The following is a 20,835-nucleotide window of genomic DNA, read 5'->3' as shown; positions in this document are numbered from 1 at the left end:
CTGGACAGGAGCTCGCCTCTCCAGCCTGGAGGTAATGGAGACCATTAATGAATTTTAAGGATTTTAAAAAGGGGAATTATATGGTCAAATTCATACTCAGTGAAGAATGCTTTGAGCCAGTGTTCACTGCACCACTGCATATGAGTGACAACATCATCTCGTGCAGCTAAAAGCTGGAAATTTGATTGGAGATACTACCCCACAGGCCTGGTGATGGAAACATGAAGGTAACTCAGGGCTTTTGGGATGAGAAGAGATCAAGGACATTTCATAGATCTTATTGCTCTGCTTTTTCTCTTAGAGCAAACACACATTACAAAGACCCTCCTATGCTGCTCACTATTACCAGCATTTTCCTTTTTAATCTTCTATCTTTCATCCTAAATGCTCATGAAAGACATGTTGCTTCTGGTCCAAATACAGGCCAATGACAAAGCTTTTCATGTTTGTTGACCCAATAATCAGCCATTACACTCTCAAGACTTAGAGTGGATCAGCTTAAAAACAGCTATTAGTGCATTTGAACTGCAGACCCCCACCCCATATGTCTGGGCTTGCTGCTGCCATGGAGAAGCTCCCACCTCCACACAGGGAGGTGTTTCTCAGCTTGTAAATGCTGTTGGTGTCAAATATGATTTAATTGCAAATCCAATTATGATGTTGAGCACATATGGCCATAGAAGATAAACCCAAGGGCTAGTGGCAAGATTGACCCAATGTTCCGCTTTGAAAAACGGCACAGGGGTCATTATGGGAAAGACATGAAGCCCCTTTCTATGCTTATCTCAAGAAATTAGCTTTAATTAAACACCCTAGTTTTCTCTAATCAAGGATTCATTATGGAACTGCCATTTTATATTTGAATATCTTTTGAGCTCTATATTTCTGCAGCCTTTGGCATTGGGATAAAAAGCTCTTAAATCACACACACACCCCCAACTACTGCCACTACTACACTATATTAAGTAATTGCCATAGAATAAACGTTGTGTCCCTCCTGCCTAATCCTCAGTGTGATGGTACTAGGAGGTGGACCTTCAGAAGGTGATTAGGTCATGAAGGTGGAGTCCTCATGAATCGGATTAATGTTCCTATAAAAGAGACCCCAGAAAGCTCCCCTGTCCTTTATAGCATGTAAGGACACAGTGAGAAGATGTCTATGAATCGGGAAGAGGGATCTCACTAGACACCAAATCTGCCTTGATCTTGGACTTCCCAGCCCTCATGACTGTGAGAGAGGCACCATTTTTGTTATTGATACCCCAATGGATGAGACAGAAATTGCTACTGAGAAGTGGGGTGCTGCTATAAGTTCAGCTAAAACGTGGAAGCTTTGGAACCAGGTGATGGGCAGAGGGTAGAGGAGTTTTGGGGTGCATGCTAGAAAAAGCAAACATTGCCAAGAATAGGCCGTTAAGGGTGACTCTGGTGAGGGCTCAGAAAGAAAAGAGGAGAATTGTAGAGAAGGCCTCGATCTTAGAAAATACCTAAGTAATCATGGACAGAATGTTAGTAGAAATGTGGTCATAAAGGCCATTCTAATGAGGTCTCCGGTGGAAATGAAGAATATGTTATTGGAAACTGGAAGAAAGGCCATCCTTGTTACCAACTGGCTGGATTGATTAGGCTGAACTGTGTTCTCGTTCTAGTGTTGTGAAACGTAGTACTAGTGAGCGATGGAATTAAATACTTAGTGGAAGCTATTTCGAAGCAAAGTGTTGAAGGTGCACCTTGGCTCCTCCTGACTGCTTATAGTAAAATTCGAGAAGAGAGGGAAAAAACTTAAAGATGAGACTGTTAAGCAAAAAGGAAGCAGGACTTAAAGGTTTAGGAAACACTCAGCCTATCTATACTGCAAAAAGATGAGGGCACTGGAAGTAGAGCCAAGGATGAGTTTGATAAGGTTAGTATGGAGCAGCGATCTCAATGGAAGCCTGGGGCTGTTCTCTAAGACAATGAAGGGATGACCCTGAAGGCAATTCAGAGGTCACTGGGCCTATACTCCTACCACAGCCCCCAGGGGCAGAGTGATTTCAAAGGTTGGGGTCACCTCTCCCAAGAGAGAGCCCCAGACTTGGGCTGTATCCAGTGGAACCATGTAATGGACAAGGCCATGTGGAGAGAGCTGCTGGGCTCCAGCAGAAAACCATGGTGGATCACAGCTTGGCAGAGAACTGTGGCAGAGACAGAGCTCTAGCTGGGAGCCATGAGGGGCTGTCCCACTGAGCTGTGGAGTGATGTTGCCATCCCAGTGGACTGAAAAGCAGAGCACTGAGTTGAAGAGTATTATCCTTGAGGCTTGAGGTTTAATACTGCTTGTCCTGTTAGATTTGGGGCTTCCAAGGGACCTGACATCACCTTCTTCTTTCCTGTTTCTCCACAGGAATGGCAATGTCTATCCTCTGACTGCCCTACCACTGTGTTTGCAAAGCACGAGACTTGTCTGATTTCACAGACTCACAACTAGAGAGGAATTTGCCCCAGGATAAATTTTACTTTCAGTCTTACCCATATCTGATTGAGACGATATCAAGATAATATTTTGGACTTTAGACTTCTGAATTGCTGCTGGAATAAAGTTAAGGCTTTGCAGCTATTATAATAAACTGAAGGCATTTTATATACAAGATATAAATTTCAGGAGAACAGGGGCAGAATGCTGAAGACTAAATGTTCGCCCCCTCCCCATTCATATACCGAAACCAAATCCCCAGTGTGATGGTATTTGGAGGTGAAGACTTTGGAAGGCTGTTAAGTCATGGGATGAAGCCCTCATGAATGGGATTAGAGAGACCTCAGAGAGATCTCTTGTCCCTTCCTCCATGTGGGGACATAGCAAGAATATGTCTCTGAGCCAAAATGAGGTTCTCACCAGATACCAAATCTACCAGTGATTTAATCTTGAACTTTCCAACTTCCAGGATTGTGACAAATAGCTTTCCATTGTTTACAAGCACCCAGACTATGGTATTTTGTTATAATAACCTATGTGAACGAGGACAAAAGATTTCCTTTCACTACCTTCCCCTCCATACCCCTTTCTCCTCTGCCATGTTCAGGCAAACTAGAGATTTGTGAACAAGTCAGTACTTGCAACTATTCTCTGGATCATGCATCTCTCTCAACTTCTGTCTTTCTGAGCAGAGGAATTCTTGTTTGTTTGTTTTTTTAATTTTTTTTTTTTTTTAGCTCTTTTTATACCCAAATCCCCTATAACTTTGGTGGACTTACTCTTCCAGTTCACTCTACATTGCTCCCCCATGGGAATCACCAAAACTGATGCCACCAGGAGCTCCAGCTTGAGCCCTGAGGAACATTTAAGAAGAGACAGTTTGGCTTGGTCCACTTTAATTTGGTTTAGTTAGGATTTTTCCCAGTCTCGAGAAATATGGCTAGATGTAGCTTACCCAGTGAGGTTGGTGACTTCTCTAAAAATTTTTACAGTGAGTACACAATATTCCATGTATGCAAATTGTACACAAGCTAGCCATGCAATGGATTATGTAAAAATAGGCCCTAAAACTCAACCTCCAAAGCAGGGCTAGATTAACTAGGAGGCATTTGCTTGCTTAAGGCACCCGCAGAACAAATGGCTTTGATGGACTTATCCAGAATTTTATAAGCAGATAAAAAAAAAAAAAAGTTGTGTTCTGTGGTTTTAGCATTACTTTTATTTGGGCTTACATATAGGGGGGAGACACCATATTATTTCAGTGTTTGGAGACTTGGTTTAAGAACTAAAGGCATGTAGGGGAGCAGGAAACAGGCTCATCTTTGTCATATATTTCTCTGTCTTTCCTGCTGCCCTTTGGCACTGGCGTTCAAAGAACGTGTCTGAATGGGAATGGAGAGTATTTGGCTTCTCTTCCCCACAGAATGCACATGATTACAGTGAGCAAAGGTTACTTTTGCTACCTCTAGCCCATGACTTCACGTCCTCTGGTTTGCTTTATATATCTCCCTCTTGGTCTGCAGCACAGTCTCATAGTGTCCCCTCCTTCAGGTCAGAGCTCTCAGTGCCCTGGGTTCCTGTCAAAACATCTTCCAGGTCCAATAGTCATATTAAAAATCAGCACCAGTTCTTTATAAGTTAAAGGTCATCTCCCTTCCAGGGTAATGTCATATCAGTATCGGTCAAAGTCTTAGCTGAAGAAGGAATGTCTAATTGCAGAATTGTAATTATAAACTGGCAGAGTAGATAACTGGGTAGGGCAGGCTATCTCTCAGTGCTTCTAAGTTCTCATTATATGGACCTGCACTGTCCAGCATAGTAGTCGTTAACTGCATAGGAGAATTATAATTTAATTAATTAAAATTAAATAAAATATAAAATTCAATTCCTTACTCACACTGGCCACCTTTCAAGTGCTAAATAACCACAAGCATCTCATGGACACCATGTTGGACAGCACCAGTGTTAAACATTTCCATTATCTGAAAAGTTCCACTGGATAGTGCAAGTTTAGATAATTACTTTCTTGGCCTGTGCAGAGGTGGTCTCCTCCTGCCCTGATGCACAACTTCTCAACCATGACACCACCGACATTGTAGATTGCCTCCTTTTTTGTTGTGGGTGGCCACCCCTTACATTGTAGGGTGTTTAGAAGCACCTCTGGCCTCCATCCCCTATATTCTCGTAACACCCCTCTCCCACTCGTGACCATCAAAAATGTCTTGAGACGTTGCCAAATGTCCCCTCCTAGGGGACAAAACTGCTTCCGATTGAGAATGGCTGCTCTAAAGTTGGCTGATGCTTTGACGGAGCAGGAGACATCTGTAAGCACTCTTGTGAGCAAGAGAGGTTCAGGAAGTTGTGAGCTCTTAGAGGGTAGGGACTCTGCAGAGGGCAGTCCGTGCACATTTCAAGGCTCTTGAAACATTACAGATGAGAAGAATGTCAGAGTGACGTTTATAGCCAAGAAAGATATTCTTCCCCTGGTCCTGGAAATTCCCTTGATGCTAAATTGTCATGTGTTTCAAAGCTCTAAAGAACTGCAGGGAGGGCTGTAAATCCAAAGGAAGGCAGAGAAAAGCCCCAAGAGACAGATTGTGGGTGAGTTAACTTATGCCAGCAAAGGTGAATGGGGTTGCCCCCGGCTTCACTCTGAGATTTTCAGCCTGGTGTGCTAAGCCCCCTGTTCCCAAAGTGGCCATTTATGCACTAAATGGCCATTACTGCCTCATCAGCAACTTGTCAGCTGTAAATTCTAATCCCAGGCCGGGTCTCTCTTCCCAGGACCAAAGTCATAAAGATGTTTGCCCTCACACAGGTCTCTGACATGCGCTAAGCTGCATGTATGTATTTATCTTAGAGCCCTCTTGAGAGCTTAGCACTCCTCTCCGACCCAGGCTTTACATGGCACATGTTGCTCCTGACCATGACGTCATGCTTGTCCCTTGCCATGGAATTCTGAAGCAAGACACTAAGGGTGGAATCCAAAGACTGGAGGACTTAGAGGTCTCAAGCAAGCAAATGTTTTTCATTATTTAAGATACAAAGGAAGCCAGATTCTGAAATATTTATGGCCACAGCCTCCTTTGTGTGTTGTCAATAACCTTTTTCCTTTTAAGAGACATCTTCTGGAGAGGGAGTCCACGGTCTGCTTCCTCCTGGGGCCACTAACTCACACAAAGCTGAATCCACCATTCCATGGGAAGACCGGTGGAAAGCTGGTTTGTTACACACTTCTGGCTGAAGTGAATGGAACCAAAACTCAGGAGAAGTCCAAGTTTATCGCAAAAGGCAAAGCAGAGGCAAAGGACACTATGTCAGCTGCCTACTTGCAGCTGTAGTGTCGCTCCAGTTGTTTTTCTGTTTTGAGGGACAATGTCAACCATCTCATAAATTAATGAAGACAATTATTCAACAATCCTGTCAACATGGAAAGAAAAGAAAAACCACCCCATAGAATATTTTTTATACTATCTTGGGGTGAGGATGAGTTACACAGTATCTTCTGGAGCAACCTCTGCTCTCTGCATTTATCCAGGGGCTATCAAAATTAACCTGCTCCATCCGGAACTTCTGCCTAATGGCCTGGCACCATAGAAGTTTGTCCAGGATGAGTTGAGCTCTCTTCCAGGGTCTAAGATTTCTTTATACATAAGAATTAAAAGCCATTCTGTTAGTTGGTGCTTCTCAGTGGGGATGCTTTGAACACCTTGAGTGGGCTGACTCTTCATGATGGAAGTGATCTCAAGGGTCACCTAAAATGACCTGTAGCAGGACATATTAGCGTTCCCAGATTCTGGGCACAAAATATAGTAGTGACTGCCTTCAGTCACTGTCACAACGAACCACCTCCGAATACACCCATTTCCCAGCATCAGTTAGTGGGTATCTCTACCACCACTGAGTGCATTGCAAGAAGTTGAGGCCCAGAGATACTACGTGACTTGCTGCAGGTTAGACAGCTGGTCAGTGGCGTAGAACGATCATGACCACACCACACCAGGACAGTCTCCATCTGTGCCTGTTGGCCCAGCACACTTCTCAATAGTAATCCCTCTCACTCTCAAAAAAGTCCAGGTTGGATAATAAATGATGTGGTCACCCTACCTGAAACTCAAGTTTCCTAACCATCAATTCATTACTTTTCCCCTACATAACCCTTCCTCTGTCCCTCTTTTTTGTGGCTCTCATAAACTTTTCCTCCTATCTGAAGAGGAACATATTTCTTATGTTCTTGCAACCTAGTCATCCTCAAAGTTTGGGTGGGTATAAATCACAATGTCAAGTCCAGACTGTCTGAACTCTGGGGCCTTTAGTTCCTAAGTGGACAAGAAAGCAAATCACCCCAGGAATAGGATCAGCCAGGCCCAGACAAACCCACAGTCTTGATATTGACCAAGCCATGGACAGCTACCCACACCCTTCCACATTCTCAGTGACAAAGGCTGGAAGAGGCCAGGGGCAGGGAAACTGGTGAGTTTTTGTGACTTTATTTTTTAATGAACCCACACTGGATTGAAAACAAATACATTGTAAAACAGCACCCATTAGGCTACACACGTCCAGCGTGTTCAGATAATTCAATATGCTGTTCATATTCTTTGGTAATATTTTGAAATACCCTAGTGAATAATAAAAGTTGAGTAGAATTGTGAAAGCATTTCTCATAACGACAACAACAAAAATCCCTTTCCTTTGTCTAACCCATAGGGCGAAAAATACCAATGTCTTTAATCGGTGTATTGGTACCACCCTCAAGAATTTCTTAGGTGCCGAAAACACACAATGCCAATTTTGGTGGAGTCCTGCAGCAAGCTGTAATCATGAGCTGAGAGCAGGCTAGTTCTGCAGCTGTGCTTGGTTTGTGTACCGCTTTTAACTTGCACAGGGGCTAAATACTTGTGCAAAAAGTCCTCTGATAACAAAGCTCAGTGGACTTGGTTGAAGCGAGATATGATGAAAGTTGTTCCATGCAGAGTTGGGAGGTAAAAATGACTTCTTTTTAATGTACGTAACTTGGCTGTACTGTTTAATTAAAAGGCTGTTGTACAGACAAGTCTTCCTAATGAGTACTCTTCCTGAAAGCCGTGGAAATACCTATTCACAGACTTCCTTCACTCCATAGTGCACAACACAGGCTCTCGTGCTTGCAAGCCTCAGTCTGACTCCATTGGATTCCTAGGGAGGCTGTGTGATCTCAGGCAAGTTACTTAACCTTCCTTGGCCTCAGTTTCCCTAATTGTGTTGGTGTGAAGAGGAAAGACAATAATGCATATAAAGTGCCAGGCTCATCCTGGCTGCCATTTTGGTTATCTACTCAAACCCTTCTGAGATCAGCCATGTGCCAAGTTCTGTGCAAGGCTGTGGGACTTCAAAAATTAATAAGATAAAGATTTGGACTCAAGGTCTTTATAATTTAAGGGTAGTAGATATACACACAAATACTTACATTGGGACATTAAGTGGCATGGAAAGAGATGCCACAATGCTATTTGCATTTGTGTTGAATTCTGGAGCATGGATAAAAATTCTCCAGGCAGAGAAGATGAGAAGGCATTCCAAGATGGTTCAAGGAACCATGTACCTAGATGAGTAGAAAAAGATGATAGCTTTTTGTGAAGTATAGTCAATATACAATGTTATATTCATTTCAGGTGTACAATATAGTGGTTCAACAGTTCTATACATTTCTTAGTGCTCATCATGATAAGCGTGCTCTTAATCCCCTTCATCTGTTTTACCCATCCTCCCATCCCCTCCCCTCTGGCAACCACCAGGCTGTTCTCTGTATTTAAGGGTCTGTTTTTGGTTTGTCTCTTTTTTCTTTGTTTGTTTGTTTTGTTTCTTAAATTCCACATATGAGAGAAATCATGTGATATTTGTCTTTTTCTGACTGGCTTATTTTGCTTAGCATTATACTCTCTAGCTCCATCCGTGTCATTGCAAATGGCAAGATTTTTTTTTTAAGCTGGATACTATTCCATGGGGTATATATCACCCCAGGAATACACACACACACACACACACACACACACCCCACATCTTCTTTATCCATTCATCTATCAATGAATTAGCATTTTCATTTTCTTTGGGTAAATACCCAAGAGTGGAATTACTGGATCATACGGTAGTTCTATTTTTAAATTTTTGAGGAACTTCCATACTCTTTTCGAGAGTGGCTGTACCAGTTTGCATGAGGCCTCCTTTTTCTTCACATCTTCAACAACACCTGTTGTTTCTTGTGATGTTGAGTTTAGCCATTCTGACAGGTGTGAGGTGATATCCCATTGTGACTTTAATTTGCATTCACTGATGATGAGTGATGTTGAGAATCTTTTCATGTGCCTGTTGGCCACTGTACGTCTTCTTAAGAAAAACATCTATTCAGGTACTCTCCTCATGTTTTGGGGGTGTTGAGCTGTAGAAGTCCCTTATTTACTTTAGATAATAACCCCTTATCAGATATATCATTTGTAAGTATCTTCTCTCATTCTGTAGGTTGCCTTTTTTTTTGTTGGTGGTTTCTTTCACTGTGCAAAAGCTGTTTATTTTGATATAGTCCCAATAGTTCATTTTTGCTTTTGTTTCCCTTGCCAGAGGAGACATATCTAGAAAAATGTTTCTATGGCTAATGTCAAGGAAATTACTGCCTCTGTTTTCTTATACGAATTTTATGATTTCGGGTCTCACCTTTAGGTCTTTAATCCATTTTCAGTTTATTTTTGTGTTTGGTGTAAGAAAGTGGTCCAGTTTCATTCTTTCGCATGTCACCACCCAGCTTTCCCAACACCATTTGTTGAAGAGACTGTCTTTTTTCCACTGGATAAACGTGTGTTTTAGTTTCAGCCTCATTTTCAAAGAATAGATTATGACTAATTTAAAAAGGTAAGACAAAGCTTACTGTTTGTAGGTTTTATTTTCCTGTCTCCCAGCATCAAGAAGATCATTAGATCAAAAGAGCACATTTCCCTGAGGTCCGAACCATCCAGTCTTCTCTCATCTGGGTCTCAGCCCAGATCTGCCCAGAACACTGCTTGGTGGTAGAGTGGTCCATGATGCACCGGGTCTCCAAAGTGCTTTCCAAATTCCCTCTGACCAGCAGAGAAAGATTTTTTGTATCAAAAGTTTCAGCATAAACCTCAGAAACTGACATATACAGAAGACTCCTTCGGGCATGTCCATAGTGTTGTTTCCTACCCCACAACCTGATCATGGGCACGTGATCATTGACACCTAACAAAAAACCAGGCCTTCACCTGGGAAAGATAGGTGAGCTTGTCCACAGCATACTCAAATGTTTCAGCTGGAGAGGTCCTAGTGTCAGGAGACATACAGATGCTGCTTTAGGTTGAATGAAAGTGACTGTTTCAGAGATCGTCCCAGGAAAAACTGGTAAGGCAGTGGGACCACGGAGGTCAAGAGCAGGCAAAGGGGTGCTACCAAGTGAAGTCGCAGAACAGTTGGCTTGGTAAGCCCCAGGGAGCCTGGATTCAGTGTCTGGGAGGGGTACACAGGAGCCGCTTGCTGTATTTATATCTCTGACTCTGTCAGCCATTGGTTTAGCCCTGTTCCCAGGGAGCATCCTTTCCCGGGCACTGCCTGCTGTCTGAGCACACAGGCTGATGGGTTCCTACAGCCTGAGCACAATCCACCTGCAAAGAGACACTTGTTCTGGCCTCAGTAAATAAAAGCACACAGGCAGAGCTCAGTGCAAAATGGAAATGTAGGCACCCATTCTTTTTAAAGCAAGAAAAAGATGCCATTAGAGGTACTGAAATAAAAGCTTTTCCCTTCCATCCACAGTCTCTGTCTTCACTTGTCACGGCTTGTTGTTTTCTTTTTTTTAATTTGCTATTTCATGCCACTCTAAGAAAAGGGAAATTTAAATTTTAAATTATTAGCATGAATTTTACCTTTCATCTCCACATTGTGTGATGCCAGTTTTAAATGCAAATATAAGAGCATTTAACTCATATGCTCATCACCACAATTACACGATTTGCATACTTTGTTCTTACCGTCACACAGTGGAAAAGCTGCACAAAACTAAGTCAGCTGCTTTTATTTCATTTCTTGATTACGCCCATTGTATTAACAGTCCCATCTTTGGCTTAGACATGAGTTAGGAAGGATGGAAAGGAAAGGAGCTCAGGGTTGGCTAGAACCGTATGGGAATGTCAGTAAGAATGGACGAAGGGTATTTCGGTCATCAATATGTTTTAGCGTGTCATCCTTTTCTTTCTGTGTTGGAAACAAGTTTTGGTTCAAAAGGAAAGTGTGGCCTCTGGGGGTGGTCGGTGTCCCTCCCTCACGCAGCTTAACCAGTGGTAGACAACCAGTGGTATTCGTTTTGAATCTCTAAGAACCGCCACACCTGTGGGTCCCCTAGAGTTCTGTGTTTCCGGTGAACACACTACAAGAATGGAGTAATAAGAAAAGGCAGACAGGCATATTAGATGCATCTCTTCTTGCCTGTGCATGCTCTGTTGTCCCATCAGAGTTCACTTACAAAATTCAAGTTCAAAGAAAAATCTATTAAGAATTTTAATATGGTGGCAGTGGAGCCTTTAAACCCAGGCAGGGGTCCTTCTGAGAATGCTCCTACATACCATGACGATGACCTTGCAAGCAGGAAGGCAGCATGTATGAAAATGCTAAAGAGAGCCCAGGGCACGTGGGGGGAACGCAGGAAAAGAACACTGGGAAGCCAGGCCTCCACACAGCTGAGCTTGCACAGGAAGAGGCTAGCACAACCAAAAAGATGGCTTCCCAGAGGTCATAGCCCCAGAGCACAAGCCATGTCAGGAAAGAGGAGACAAGAAGAGACAGGGGATCAAGTGGAGGGAATAAAGTCAGAGCGCTGGTTAACCAGGACACAAGACACTAAACTGGAAGCACCAGGAGCAGCCCCTGAAACAAAACCAAGGATCACATAGAGGGGCAAGATACTAGCAAAGGTTATCATAAACCAGTGCAATTTGGATCTGATCGCATCCCAGAATGCTGAGCGCCCCCGTGGCATCCCTGTAAGCATGGAAGGTACCTGTCATGGGCCTGCACCGGGCTCCGGACGGGCCAAACCTTGTTTGGCAACCTGGCCTCCCAGGTCCTTCCCACTGCTCCACCTTCCTGGTAAAAAATGAGACAACTGTTCTTGCGCTCTTGCAGAGAGCAATTCCTTCTCCAAAGCTCTCAGCATGCTTGTCCCTATGGTTTCATTGTGAAAACAAGCAGGAAACTGGCTCCGTTGAACGTGTGACATGGGATGTGGTTTATGGTGACCCACCAGCTCACAGGACACTGGGTATAGTTGTTCATTGATAAGACTTTGCGAGACAGCAGCTGGAGGCTGTCACTTGGGCAGTGTTTAACCACCTGCAGGCCTCCTTCTGTCAACTATGACTCAGTCACCTGTGTCAACTCATAGCAGGGTTTCTAAACGTTGGCACTGTTAACATTTTGAGACAGATAATTCCCTGTATGAGCAACTGTCTTATGCACCCTTAGATGGTTAGCAGCATGCCTGACCTCGGCCCAGTGGACAATTGTGACAGTTGTGACAATCAAAAATGTCTCCAGACATTGCCCCGTGTCCCTTAGAGGACATAATCGTCCTCAGTGAGTCAGCGACTTAGAGCATGTGGTCCCTGCTGAGGAACACACCTATAAAGATACCACTTTCACTATATGCTCTTAGCTGACTTACTCCATCTTTTTTTTTTTTAATGCTTATTTATTTTTGACAGAGAGAGAGAGAGAGAGAATGTGTGTGTGTGTGTGTGTGTGTATGAGCAGGGGCGGGGCAGAGACAGAGGGAAATACGAATCTGAAGAAGGCTCCAGGCTCTGTCAGCACAGAGCCCGATGTGGGGCTTGAACTCACGAACCATGAGATCATGACCTGAGCTGAAGTCGGACACTTACACAACTGACCCATCCAGGTACCCCTGACTTACTCCACTTTGTATGTTAGCCTGAGTCTGTTTTTCTGAAAGCATCTCTTTAGCGTCTCATCTTCCTGGTAGCATGATGTCCCATGTCCTGGCTATGTTCATAGGGCCTTAGCAGGAAGTAAAGCCATTTAATGGGTAAGTCTCCTTGTTCTCGTCCATCCAAAAGGAGTTACATGAGCCTTTGAAAATTGCGGCAAAACATATGCATCTCTAGCCCTTCAAAGATTACTGTGAGCTCACCATCCCTTTTTTCTTTCTCTTAGGGTACAGTGTACTAATATCTAGCAAGACCTCAGTATATGCTGGCCTTGTCATATGTTTTATCTCATTTAATTCTCAAGGAAAAAATATAACTCTTATAAAAGATCATATCCATTTTTACAGACGGGAAAATGAGGCTGGCAGTTAAGAAATAACTTGCCCAACACCACCCCCGTAGTGAATGGATTTGAACTCGTTTTTTGGCTGATAATCTAAGACCCTTTCACTTCTACCAATGTCTTTCAACTTTACTGCACATAGGAATCACCAGGAATGGGCCAGAGTGGGGCATGGAGGTTGTGAACAATGAAGGTTCCCAGGCCTCCTCCCACAGAGATTCAGAAGATAGTTTTGGAATAGGTCCCATGAATCAGCATTTTAATGTTTATTTATTTATTTTGGGAGAGAGAGAGAGAATGCTTGCATGAGCAGGGGAGGGGGAGAGAGAGAGGGAGAGAGAGAATCCCAAGGAGGCTCCATGCTATCAGCATACAGCCCAACGTGAGGCTCGAACTCATGAACTGTGAAGTCATGACNGACTTTAAACAAGTGTTCCCAGTGATTCTAATGCAGGTGGTCTAAATCCTTGGCCTTCCCTGGAATCATTGCCTACCCTGGCTAGATCATGAAAAATCTGGATCAGCTCGGAAGTTGGATGTCTGCATACTTTATCTTTTGAATAGTCTGGAAAACAAGGGTTACAAGACAGTGTGATATGTTTCCAGGAAAAATGTTAGCAAACCATAAGAAGAATAATATTTGGAGGGCTCAGTTCCCATTAGAATTCAGCAAATGCTCCAGAAGATCTCCCGAGGTTCAGATCTATTTTAAGGGGGAAAGAAATGGCAGAGGCAGAATGGAGTTTCAGACTTGAGTTTCTGGCCTGAGATCATGAGCCAAAATCAAGAGTCAGACGCTTAACCAACTGAGCCACCGAGAGGCCCCGCAATTTAATATTTCTATACCTTAGTGTGAGTTTTAAGTCCCTGTTTTCTAGCTGCCTCAGACACGGTAACATGTTAAGCCTGTTCTCCACTGCTGAATTTTGAGGAATAGTAGACTTTATTCACAAGGAAGGAATCTCTGGTCTTGTTCTGATAATAGTTCACAGGATAGTGGGGAAGGAAGGGAGGTGGTCCCTGTAAGGATTAGGAATGATCTCCTGGTGCCAGAAGCAGAAATGCAGTTGTGCTCCCAAGTTCCCATGTGGAGAGGGGCCGTGTGAGTGACTCAGTGAGTGTGTGTGTGTGTGTGTGTGTGTGTGTGTGTGTGTGTGTTTATGAAGGACTTTGAGTCTAAACTTAGGTCAGGAGTTCATCCCAGGTCCAGGAAGCTGTGAACAGTAAAGCGCAACCATTTTGCCCAAACTGAAATCTGGAACCTACCTCTCTGGGTGAACAGGACAACCAAGGGCATCTATTTGGCTGGGGAGATATTTCAAATGGCATGTGCTACAACCACAAATAAAATAGTTTATTATCATTACTTTCTTTTTTTAAATTTTTTATTATTTATTTATTTTAGAAAGAGAGAGAGAGCATGAGTAGGGGAGGGTCAGAGAGAGAGGGAGACACAGAATCCAAAGCAGGCTCCAGGCTGTGAGCTGTCAGCACAGAACCCAACGCAGGGCTCTAACCCATGAACTGTGAGATCATGACCTGAGCCGAAGTGGGACACTCAACCGACTGAGCCCCCCAGGCGCCCCAATCATCATTACTTTAATAACAAAAAAGATCATAAAAATAAAGCAGAATCAAAATTCATTCTCTGTGCCCAATAAACCTCTCATTTAAATCACCCTCCTGGTTTCCAAGGTTCTCCCATCCCTGGATCAGAAATAAACTGGGTATGAGCTGGGCAAATTCTCACCTTGGCCTCAGCTTCTCTTCAGCAGGTAGTTTCCTAAAAACTGGCATATCAAAGAAGATCTGTAGAATAAAACAAACAAACAAACAGAAATTTGGTTTACGTTACTTAAAACAAAGCTTCTATTTCATGAGTATCAGGAAAAGAAAAAAAGCCCACCAGATTTCAGGGCTGGCCTATAGGGCATATTTCAAAGTGATGTGTAATGTCACTTCAGACAAGTGAGCTGTTTCTTTTTTCAACCTAAAGATAAAATGGCCAGGGAGAAAGCAGCCAAGTGTCTGAGTAATCTTATTGAGGGTTCCATTTTCTGAGTATGACCTGATGCTAGCAACGGCTCCTAAGTAACATGAAAACAAGCCAAGCTAGGCAGTCTCGCTTTTATGAGACATAACCTCCAAGGGCAGCAAAGTCTGAAGGCTAATTCTAGTTACATAACGTTGATGAGTCACCGATGTCGTCAGATATTACAGACGGCTAGACTCGCCCTCTGCCTGCATTTTCAGAGCACATAGGCTCTCGTGGACTTCATCCATCTGACACATGCCTTTCACACTCCCTTCCTGAGTTATTTCTAATTTTGTTTCTTTTCTTCTCCATTCTGTGCTGTATTAGTCAGGGTCCTCCTCAGAGACAGAAGTAGTAGCATGGACATATAGCTATAGATATTATGATTTATTATAAGGAAGCAGCTCATATAAATATGGAGATGGACAAATCCTAAAGTCTGCAGTATGTATATATATATATACATATATATGTATATATGTNATACCTGCTTATGGCTCTTCTCCCCACATGACATTCCCCACACGACCCTGGAACCTAACATGTCACATCATTTGCTCACCGACTTAATTATGGATTTTCTCTTTCTCAGGTTGATACTATCTTCCATGCAATCTCCTCTACTTCTGTCTGGGAGACATTTATCACAAACACTCTCTCCAACCTCCCCTTCTAATTCACTGACTGGCTAAATAGCCACTTGCTCTCGTTTTCATTGTTTCTGTCCTGAGCTTAATGGGGGACCCTCTGGTTTCACATCTGGATTCTAGCACAGCTTTGTGATGGATTTCTTGCCACTTCCACGCCAGTCACCTTTCCAATTCAGCCACTGGATTCAGTGTGATTTTTCTGACAAAGAAACGTGATCGCATTACTTCCCGGTGAAAAGCTTTCAAAGTCTTTCCCTTTGCCTTGAGGATAAAGTGGCAAGAAAATGTCAATGGTCTTGACAGTGGGAGCTGAGATGGCAGGTGGGGGGACGGGAGGGAGGAGGGAGAAGGAGGTCCTAAGGAGACAGAAAGACGAGACTCCATTACGGAGGAGATGGGGGCAGCAGCCATAAAGAAAGCACTGACGGAAACCTCTCTGCCTCTGACTTGGATGATGGAATAAATCATGGTCCTGTTCTTCGAGACTGGGGACAGACACTGTTCTTTCTTCGTGGCCAGTTGCATTACCTGGGTGGGGTGCCAACGTCTGGGGAAGCAAGCCTTCAGAAAACCTGAAAGTTTGGGTGGAGATGAGTCAGAGCCTAGTAAAGAAGAAGAAATAAAAATTAATACCAGATGGGGGGAAAAAGGCAGTTGAAAGTCCCTGTAAACAGTCGGCATCCAAGAACTTCACAGGAGTGGAAGGTGCAGCCACGTCCTCTCTTCTGCTAAGAGATTCCTGAAAATTTGCTGGCAGAGACCAGGAAAAGAATCAGGGCCGTGAGCTCAACAAGACATTACCTAAGCGCAGAAGGGTTTAGAGGACCTCATAACTCTGACTTCCACCCTCGTTTATTTCATGATCATTGCCATGCCCGTTTTCTTGGTCAGAGTTTCAGCCGTAGTTTGGTGTTTGTATCTTGGTGTTCGTAAGAAACCTTTGAACACGTATTACTTCATTGCCATGTCCCCAGGGTGCACGTGTGGACATGCCCTTGGATGAACCCAGGGCCCTGTTCATCCCACTGTTTACTGAGTCTTACCCATTTACAACAAAGGGAAGGTTTGTTTCGTACATCTCTAAAACACACCTGAGAATTTCCAAATCACTTAAAAGCCAGTCCCTTCCAGGGATCATTCTGAAAGAACCGAGGTCACTTGAAAGGCTATACCCCAACATTTAAATGGCTTCAACTAGGCCAAACCACCCAGTTTGAATGTTTAGCCAAATTTCAGTGTGTCTGATGCATTAGGGTATTAAATCCCCTACAAATTCTTCTTTTCATGGCCTGACGAGATCACGGCCATGATATTTACTGTTTTTACACAAATGGAAAAAATATATACCGTAACTAAAAAGAAGTTTCTTAGGTAACCTGGTTAGAATCCTGACTAAGGCCAAAGAGGAGGCTGAGGCACACAATCCTTCTGCCAAAGCCCAGCAAAGAATCTGACTTTTTGCTCTGCAGGCAGGTGGCTGATGGACTGTTTTATGAAGGGTTTAATTAACTCTTTCTGTCTTAGTAACCTACCAAAATAAACAGTGTGACTCCCAATGCGATAGGCGGCCTCCATCAGCTGACAAGCAACATCTCAGCAAGGCTCCACAGCCCAAGGAAATAAAATTCCCCAGGAAGACAACTCAGTAAGTGTGTAGTTTCTAGAAGCCTCTATTTCAGGTGCTGTCAGCGGCCAGACAGTGGACAGCCAGTGCGCTCCCCTGAATGCATCATCGGTCCCAGGCCCCGAATCGCCTTGAGGCAGAAATGTAAGGGGCACCCAGCTGGTTTTAGCCCCTGTTCTGTTCCTCCTTCTCAAGGTGTCTCCCTCTGGGGAAGCACTGCCCAGTCCCCTGATGAGGGTCTTTCTAACACCTTTGTCCTTAAGCCCGACCTCAGGATACTCCCCAGGTGGTGAAAACATAACATCTTTGATGTTCACAACTGACAAATGCTTAGCTCCTGTGCCTTTTAATTAAATAGCACTGCAATTTCACCATCACCTCCAAGGCCTTATCTAAAAGACACAGCAAAGTAGAAACATCACCAAGTGTGACAGGGTGATAGACTGAAACACAGAGACAGAGAGAGAAAGATACTATTTATGGTCAATAATGCCTTTCCTGGTGTCCCACCAGTTACATATCCAGGTGATAACCTATATGACAATGGAATTGAGGACACATTTTGTCTGACTTTTCGTCTTGCACAGGAGGAAACAGGGGCAGAGAAATGGCCAAGTCACCCAAAGTCACATACAATGGGGACTAGGTTCTCCGGTTTTCTAGTCCTCCTGATTTCCAGGGCACTTCCTGCCATGAACATTGCCAGTTGCATATGGCGGCATGGGAGACAGAGAAAGTTAGAGAACCTGATTTATGCTAGTAGCTACCCAGGTCCTTTCCCATCAAGGATCCCATTTCAGGTCCTTAAATATAAGGATCAGATACCACCTAGAGAAATATCCAAGGATAAAAAACGTAGACTCAGGGGTCCATTGGCTTCCATATATGAAATGAAATGATTTGCCAGGAAACGAGGAACTTAAGACAGACTGGTCTGAGGAAGCCATAGGGCTGCACTCCTCCACCGTGCTTCTTCCATCCCACAGGTAACTGTCCTACAAACAGAAGCCCTGCTATTTTACCCACGCCTAGATCAAGAGCACTGCCCCCTCTTAATCTGTACTTGTGGATTCTACTTTACCTACCTCTTCCTTTATTTATTTATTTTTTTTTAATGTTTTATTTATTTCTAGGAGAGAGAGAGAGAGACAGCGTGAGCAGGGGAGGGTCAGAGAGAGAGGGAGTCACAGACTGAAACAGGCTCCAGGCTCTGAGCTGGCAGTCAGCACAGAGCCCGACGCGGGGCCCGAACCCACGAACCGCAAGATCATGACCTAAGCGAAAGTCGGACGCTCAACCGACTAAGCCACCCAGGCGCCCCTACCTACCTCTTCCTTTAGAAAGAAGTTTTGTTTTCCTATCATCAAGTCTTCTCACAGAGCTTCAGGGAGTTTACTTCATATGTCCTCAGGCAACAAATACTTACTGAGCAGATATCGAGTGAGGTCCTGGGAAAACAAAGAAGGGGCAGCCACAGTCATTATCCTCAAGAGTTCATCATCTGCACATCCTGTTCATACACAGGTTCTTGTTTGCACACAGCCCTCAGCCCCAGGTGGACAATGAATGTATTTTTAAACCCCAAATTTCAACACATAGTGCTCAAAATAAGCTTGCTTTTCTATTTTTTTTTTTTTTGAGAGAGAGAGAGAGAAAGAGAGAGAGAGAGTGAGCATGGAGGAGGGGCAGAGAAAGGGGGAGAGAGGGAAAATTCCAAGCAGGCTCCACACTGACAGAACAGAGCCCAATGTGGGCTCAAACTCACGGACTGTGAGACCATGACCTGAGCCAAAGTCAGACGCTCAACCTACTAAGCCACCTAGAAGGCCCAAGCTTGCTTTTCTAATGTGTGAATGTTTTAGATAAACCTCTTTAAAAGGCTTAGAAATTAAGCTGCATTAGTAAGTCTTTTATCAAGTCTCTTTTACTGAAAAGAAACAGATTTCATTAAACCAGGCCTTTTTGAGAAAAATCTGTGCAATATGTTCATCAAACCCACATGCTTGGACTTGCAAAATCTTATAATCATAGTCTATTGTGGTTAGAAAGGATCTGAGATATCACCTAACCCAGAAGATTTAACTGTTGTATTTCATTTTTTAAACAAGGAAATACTTTTTTAAGCCAATATCACCAACAGCCCCAAATTGTAAACCAGTTAAAACGGGAATGGCTGTGGCCAAAGGAGAAAGGCAGAGCTCAGAACCCTCACTTCCAATCTCCCTCTCTCATGTGCCACCTCTGCTCCCACAGACTGTGGAGCTGCACACCACGAAAATGATAATCCAATGACTCCTCATGTCCCAAATGAGGAAACTGAGATCCAGAGAGAGCATGGCTTCATTTTAACGGGTTACATCTTCAATGACCCCATTTCCAAATTAGGTAGCATTCTGAAATACTAGGAGATAGGACTTTCACATATGAATTTGGAGGTGGGCGGGGGGGGGGGGGGGAGACACAATCCAATCCATAGCATTGTTTCTTGCCCTGTTTTGATGAAGTTCTTGGCCAAGCAAAGAAGTCTCTGATAAGGGAAAGACGTGAGCATATTTGACAATTACTGGGAAGTCAGGAAAGAGGTATGTCAGGCACATAGAGATATGTCCCTATGTCCCTGAGCAGACATTAAGGCCAGATGGAGAGATAGGCTTGGGCACAGGAAGAGAGACACTTCCGTTATTGTCACAAAGAGGCAGGAAGGAGAAAGGAATGAGTTTGGATACAAAATGAATCAGCAGATGAGGAGGAAAGAAGTCGAGAGAGTTCACCTGAGGTGGCTCTAGCTTTCTTCATAAAGCAAGAAGAGATACTGCCTATTGGGGCTGACAATGGAGGTGGGAACTAGGGCTCAGTAGAGGGACTGGAACTGAAACCGGGGACTTGAGGAGAGTGGAGAAGAGTTTGAAATAGCCTTGTGCATAATAGACCACAGCCAGCTTGTCTAGAGGAGGCACCCACTGCATCATTATAGGCAAGGATCTATTAGAATAGAAAGGTGGGGAGATGGGAGGGTGAGCAAACCAGAGGAGCACAGAGGGGCTGCCTGATGGTAACAAGGGCCCAGATGGCATTGGTGACCAAAGTTTATAGTGGCACCATCTGCATGCAGGGTGTGTGGTTTTTCCAGCAATGCTCAACAGCTGGGCGATTGATGTAGAGAAAGTAAACAGTTGAGTACATACAGAGCTGGGCTTTGTCCAGGAGGGTGCATTATAAGGACAGAGGGGAAAGGAGGTTGAGGACATGAGCAAGGGGAACATGAAGTCATAAGGCTCAGGGACCCAAGTAGGTGGAAAAGAAATTGTGCAGTAAGGAGGCTCTGCTCATTTCTGCCCAAGAGGCTGGTGCATGTCCCTTGCTTTCTGTTGACCAGAGCACATGGTTATTGCTGCCTTCTGGANGGTGATCCTAACTGGCCCCAGCTGGGCCATTTGTGCCCAGTGCTGCTACAACTGTCAGAGCATGCTCTGGGGACATGTGTGCCTCTGTGGAAAGAAGAGGTCAACACCAACTGAATATCTAGTGCATTGGTTTACCCCCTGGGTCAGTCTGCTAATCAGTGTTATTTTAAAATGGGCCAACCCTATTGGTTTGGATTTCATTGCTGTGAATCTTCCAAGGGTACAGATCTTCTCTTAACTGTCATATTCCAAGTAAAAACTATGGATATTACTATAACTATCATTATTATTATTATTATTATTATTATATACTTCTACTGATGTTATCAGCAGTCAAT

The 20,835-nt window shown here is 43.9% G+C and overlaps 1 long non-coding RNA gene across 2 annotated transcripts; it reads right to left on the bottom strand.

Annotated features, from left to right (window-relative positions):
• Positions 1–14,211: 14,211 nt before the first annotated feature.
• Positions 14,212–18,518, bottom strand: LOC144236453 (uncharacterized). 2 transcript variants are annotated; one of them, XR_013336549.1, is made up of 3 exons: positions 18,422–18,518; positions 15,998–16,071; positions 14,212–14,593 (listed from the first exon to the last, which is right to left on the bottom strand). It is a non-coding gene; the product is annotated as an uncharacterized LOC144236453 (long non-coding RNA). The 2 variants fall into 2 exon arrangements; XR_013336550.1 differs by lacking the exon at positions 18,422–18,518 and adding an exon at positions 16,271–16,360.
• Between the last annotated feature and the right edge of the window lie 2,317 nt (positions 18,519–20,835).

Source organism: Crocuta crocuta, unplaced genomic scaffold (genome assembly GCF_008692635.1).
Source record: "Crocuta crocuta isolate KB4526 unplaced genomic scaffold, BGI_CrCroc_1.0 scaffold24, whole genome shotgun sequence".
In the NCBI taxonomy this organism is placed as follows: domain Eukaryota; kingdom Metazoa; phylum Chordata; class Mammalia; order Carnivora; family Hyaenidae; genus Crocuta; species Crocuta crocuta.
The sequence above is the reverse complement of the archived record's forward strand: the minus strand, read 5'-3'. Positions and strand labels throughout refer to the sequence as shown.